Genomic DNA, 6,223 nt, shown 5'->3' on the forward strand with positions numbered 1-6,223 from the left:
CCTATATAGTTAATTAATTCCATAAACACAGGTTTTGAGTAATTTTTATTAAGTTAATTTTTCACCAAATTACACATGAAAGTACCTGCATCGCAGGAAGAGTGCCTCCAAGTCAACAGCTATTAAAAGGAGCAGGCATTAAGAACAGTAAAAAGTAGCTCACAATGCCTTACTTAACCTGATCACACCCCTATGGGACATAGTAGTGATAAAAATTAAGCCATGAATGAAAATTTGACTAAGTTGTATTCTTTAGGGTTGGTCAATTTTGTGCCAGCCACCATAGTTGACATTTTCTAAAACAACAAAACAAAACAAAACAAAAACAAAACAAAACAAAACACAAAACAGCAAAGATCCTCACAAGAGGGAGGTGTTGTTTATATCATTCCCGGGACAATGGTTCCATTGTTTCAAGAACTTAAATCCTTTCAGTTTCCTAAACTGTGGTGTGAGTGTGACATTGTAAAAATAGAAACTCCCACTAGAGGGAGCCATTTCCCTGGATTGTCTCTGGTTCCCTGCCTTGAGAATCTGGTTTCTTCAGCATGTACACGTTTTAAGTGGCTTTCTGGGTCTTCAGTCTCTCTCCCCATTCCTCAGTTCTGGTGGTGGTGGTGGTGGTGGTGGGGGCTCACAAAAGAATTACCTTCACATCCTAATAACTTCAAAGCAGAAGATGAAATGAATTTATGAGGTACTAATACAATGTGCTGGTTCTTGAGATGAAAACAAAATGTGTGCCCGCAGAACATTTGTCTGCTTTGGACTTGGCTCATAAATTACGTCTTTACTGGGTGTGGAGAAAGAAAAGGGATACGTTCAATTAAGACTGATTCAGTCTGAGAAGTGAGTGAATCAGCACATCGTCTTCCTGTCTGACTGTTTCCCACAGCGTCTGAGAAATAGACACATAGCCTGGGGAGCTCTGGGTCTCTCTCTTGCAGACCATGGCCTTCATGTGAGAATTTTATTCTCTGGGGACAGAGTTCCTGAAACAGGGTGTCCTAGAAATGCTCCTGACAAGAGTGTGGGGACTTGAGGCTCGGGGTGGTTTCTGAGCTTTCTGGGAAACTTTAAAACCTCATTTCACACAGAGAATGTTCAAATCAGGCTCCTTGGGATAAGACTTTCAAAGTCTATTGGGGCAACATTCCCATTTGAGTCTTACTTTAGGGGCCAGATTACCTGTGAGGAGGACATGGAATGCTCCAGGAGAAAAGTAAATAATTTTGCTTCAGTATGCCTTCTGTTTAGGGCCTATTTCCTGGTAATTTTCTCTGGCCTGCGACTATAGATGAGAAGAGATGGAGTTCTCTTTCCTGACCTCACTAAGCCAACTTGAATTCACTTCTTAATCTTGGATTCTTAACCAGGACACAGTGTGTGTTTACCATATCTACTTACTTTTGTTTGGTATACTGGTTAATTTTTTTTTTTTTTAAAGATTTTATTTATTTATTTGAGAGAGAGAATGAGAGACAGAGAGCATGAGAGGGAAGAGGGTCAGAGGGAGAAGCAGACCCCCAGCTTAGCAGGGAGCCCAATGCGGGACTCGATCCCGGGACTCCAGGATCATGACCTGAGCCGAAGGCAGTCGCTTCACCAACTGAGCCACCCAGGCGCCCTGGTTAATTTTTGTTGAATAATAAGCCACTTGAATACTTTGTGGCTTACAACAACCCCATTTATTTAGTTCATGATTCTGTGGGTTGGCAACTTGGGCTGGGCTCAGTTGGGTGGTTCTTCTGTTGGTTTTTATTTTTTTTATTTTTTATTTAAAAAAATTTTTTTTTAAGATTTCATTTATTCATTTGAGACACAGAGATACAGAGAGAGAGAGAGAGAAAGCATGAGCAGGGAGAGAGGCAGAGGGAGAGGGAGAAGCAGGCTCCTCGCTGAGCCAGGAGCCTGATGCGGGGCTCGATCCCAGGACCCTGGGATCATGACCTGAGCCGAAGGCAGACGCTTAACCATCTGAGCCACCCGGGAGCCCCTTCTGTTGGTTTTTAATGGGCTCATTCATGCATCCCCACTTGGCTGCTGGCCATCTGGGCAGGGTTTGTGTGTGTGTGTGTGTGTGTGTGTGTATGTGTATGTGTATGTGATTATTATCAGCAAAGGTGTTGGTGGCAAGGAGGCCTTGAGTCTTTTATCATCTAGAGGATAGCCCAGACTTGTTCACATGGCAGTCGGAGGGTTTAAGGGCTTTTTGAATTTCTGCTTGCGTTCTGTTTGCTACTGTCACAATGTCTGAAGCAAGCCACAGGGCCAAACCCAGGGTCCATGTGGGAGGGTACTACCAAAGAGAGTGGCTGTAGAGAAGCAAAGAATGTGAGACCATCTCTTGTAGTCTCTGGTACTTGGTCATATTTGACATGTGGCCTGTATGCAGAGTGTTGAAATACGAGGGTAGAGTGAATCTGAGCACCATTTTGAGGGAGGAGATAACAGGGGTTGGTGACAGATTGCAGGAAAGAGTCAGTGATGACTTCAAGAGGTCTAGCCCCAGAGAGTGGAAGGATGGTGGTGCCACGGATATAAATGGGCATGATTTGGAGCTAGTTTGGGGAACCAATCCGTCTCAGAAGAGGAGGTATTTCTGCATCGCTGTTACCTCAAGACAAGCAGCATAGTAGAAGCAAGTATACAAAGGCAATAGGGACTTACTTCTGGGGTGAAGGACCAGCTCTTAGGGTTTTGGGGGAGTAAGAAATGGGCTGGAAGCATCAAATGTTTCCTATTGCAGACTATTTTTTATTTTTAAAATTTATTTATTTTTTTAAAGATTTTATTTATTTATTTGACAGAGAGACACAATGAGAGAAGGAACACAAGCAGGGGGAGAGCGAGAGGGAGAAGCAGGCTTCCTGCTGAGCAGGGAGCCTGATGTGGGACTCGATCCCAGGACCCTGGGATCATGACCTGAGCCGAAGGCAGATGCTTAACGACTGAGCCACCCAGGCACCCCTTGCAGACTATTTTTTAGAAGAGGAAACCAAGACTCAGAGAGATGAAGTATCTTGTTCAAGGCCACCCCTCACTAGAAAGCAGGAGAAGTAGGATCTAAATACAGGCCTGCTTAGCTTGAGACTTTGTGTTCTTTTTAACAGCCCATGCTCCATGTTACGTCTTTTGAGGTAACAGAGATCCAGAGATCCAGAGATCCCTCCTCCTCTGACAGAGTGGCAAGGATGAGAAAGCAGATGCAGGGCCAGAGATATGCTGAGGTGAAGGGAGAGGGTGTTTCTGAGCTTAGGCTGCACAGCTTCATCCTCTCCTGAAAAGTTGGTGATAAGCTCACCAAAGAGAAAAAGAGTGGGAAGGGGCAGGGATCATATGATTCAAGAGAGAAATTTTATCTCACAGGGACATTTGTCAGGGATTTCAGAGGTGAGGAAATGGATTTCTGAGCAGCCATGAGGGCCAAGTTTGAAGGGAGAGGCATGAAGCCAGAACAGGCCAGGTCTGGGGGCCTTGAATATCTTCGGGATCATGCTATCCTGGAAGCAGAGGAAGAGAAGGCTGATATTGGGGTGAATGTGATGGGCTGGGAGTGAGGGGCATGGGGAAAGGTCGGGAGGGTGAGTGTGGCCTAAGTGCTGGAAGTCTATCAGTGGTGCCTATGATGGTGTAGCTGGAGTGCGAGGAAGTCTGTGACAGTGTGTGCAACTCAAATTTCCCCTCAATATCTCCTTCAGGGCCTGTCTTCCTGGAGTTTCAGAGTTGCCTCCCCATACGGAGGAGCATTTAGACACTGCTGTTTTTTAGTAGTCCCTGTTCAGACTCTTGCCCCAGTCTTACAGTCCTCTCCCCATGGTTGCACACTGAAATAAAGTTCTCAGACACCAATCTGAGTGGCTGTGCAGGGCTGCCTCTGAAAGGGAGAGGAGCAGCAGCTGAATCCTGCACAAAGCTTTTATTTTGTTTTTTTGTTTTTTTTATGAGAAAAGCAAGGACAGATGCCTCAAAGTGTGAGAAAGGAGTACAAAGGGATGGCAAATATCTTGAAGCTGTAAAGAGGTCTGCACCCTCCCCTACATGCTGGCACGCAGGGAGGCAGTCATGGGATAAGGGAGGAGCAGGGTGTTTGGGCTAGCAATCACCAGGTGCCGAAAGGAGAGACTGAAGATTACATTCTTTCATAGCTCCTAACCTGTGCCCTGCCGCTGGGGATCATGGGATCCCGCTCCTACCGGGCCACTGTGTTCAAACAGCCCGGGCACAGGAACGTTGCTGGTGTTTCAGTTGCTTCCACAGTCACCCCTTAGGTGACAATATATTACAATATACTTTCTAAGAATAACTCCACATCTCCTTTTTCTTTCTCTCCTTCCCTGGTCTCACAAAGGAGTGTTGGTTTTGGTCCCACAGGCATATTCCTACCAACAACGGAGTGAGTGAACTTGGAAGCACATGCCCCCTCAATCATGCCTTCAGATGAGGCCACAGCCCTGGCTGACAGCTTGACTACAACCTCATGAATCACCTTAAGCCCGAGTTACCCGGCTAATCAGCCAGATTCTGGCCCACTGAAACTATGAGATAATGATTGTTGTTTTAAGCCACTAGGTTTTGTGGGTAGCTCGTTAAGTGGCAATAGGTAATCAATACAGATTTTGGTACCTGGAGGTGGGGTGCTACCATAACAAATATCTGAAATATGGGAGTGGCTTTGGGACGAGGGATGGGTGGAAGCTGGAAAAGCTCTAAGGATTTCGAAGAGGACTATTCATGAGAGCTTAGCCTTGAAAATACTTTTTGTGGAATTCTCAGATTCATGTGTCCCTGGAGGGAGCCTTGTTAGGGCTGTCATTTATTTTGGAGCCAACTGTTTTCCTGATCAGGTCTTTCACTACTTGCTTAACTTGTTGGTTCCTGAGAGTACAGATGAAAGGATTCAAGAGGGGGACAATGATTGTATTGATTAGAGACACTCCTTTGTGGAAATCAACCCCCTTGCCTGGAGAGGGCTTGCCATACATGAAGAAGCAGCTGCCATAGCACATGGTGACCACAATGATGTGGGAAGAACAGGTAGAGAAAGCTTTTTTTCTCTCCTGGACAGAGGGGATCCTGACAATTGTCTGGATGATCTGGACATAGGATATGCTGATAGCCCCAGAGTGCTGACCAGAGCCACCCCAGCCAGGGTGAAAGCCGCCATCTCTAACACCTGGCCCACCGCACACCGCCTCCATTAGAGGTATCTAGTCACAGAAGTAGTGGTTGATGTGGGTGTCACAGAATGGAGGCCGACTGGTCAGGATGACAGGCATGATGATGAAGGAGAACCTGCCAGCCAGCAGGTGAGGATGAGCTGTGTGCAGACTCTTGCTCATGAGGATCGGGTAGCGGAGGGGCTGGTGGATGGCGATGTACTGGTCGTAGGCCATGGCCGTGAGGAGGAGGAACTCTGTAGCCCCCAGGAAGATGTGGAAAAAGTCCTGAGTGATGCAGCCAGCAAAACTGATGGTCTTGGTCCCTGTGGCAATGTTGAGCAACATCTTGGGCAGGATGACGGTCTGGAACCAAATTTCTAGGCAGGACAGATTCCAGAGGAAGAAGTACATCGGGATTTGCAGGCGGGTGTCCAGCAAGGTCAGGCTGATGACAACCAGGTTTCCAGAGACAGTCACGAGGTAGGCAAGAAGCTGGAGCAGGAAAACTGCCACCTGAAGCTCTTTGGTGTCTGTCAGGACTTAGAGGAAGAACTCAGTCACTATGGTCCAATTGGCCATGGCGGACCCAGCCGTTTCCAGAAATGTGCAAGCCTGGGTGGATAGGAGCATCAGAAATTAGGATGAAGAAGAGGAAAATTTCTCCCCAAGTCCATCATTCCTTTACCTGTCCACTGTCTCTCTGTGGATTCAGGGAAGCGGAGCAGAAGCTTCTGGAGACTCTTCCTTAGTCAGAAAAGTCACCTCTTTCAGAATGTTTGAGGAATTATTGAATGTCAGTGACTTTCCCCTCACCCTTCCTTCTTCCCTTCCTCTTTTCTTTCTTTTATTTTTGGCTTTTATTTCCTCTGAGAAAGGCTACAAAGAATTCTCTGCTGTTCTCCCAGTTCTCTTTAGAACTGGCAAACACCCATTCATCCTCCAAGATCTAGCCTAAGTGTGACCTCTTCTATAAGGCCTTTCCTGGAAGCCCTAGGCTGAGTAACTTGCTCTCTCCCAGTCCCAGTAACACATGGTTTGTGCCTCTGTTATATTTCTGTAGA

General features: G+C 46.4%; 1 pseudogene; it reads right to left on the reverse strand.

Annotated features, from left to right (window-relative positions):
• Nucleotides 1-4,778: 4,778 nt before the first annotated feature.
• LOC123840876 (olfactory receptor 2AP1-like) lies at nt 4,779-5,741 on the reverse strand (annotated as a pseudogene).
• Between the last annotated feature and the right edge of the window lie 482 nt (nt 5,742-6,223).

The sequence above is a fragment of the Mirounga angustirostris genome, unplaced genomic scaffold (assembly GCF_029215605.1).
Source record: "Mirounga angustirostris isolate CCGP_5_RB_7025 unplaced genomic scaffold, mMirAng1.0.hap1 SCAF_5, whole genome shotgun sequence".
Lineage (NCBI taxonomy): Eukaryota > Metazoa > Chordata > Mammalia > Carnivora > Phocidae > Mirounga > Mirounga angustirostris.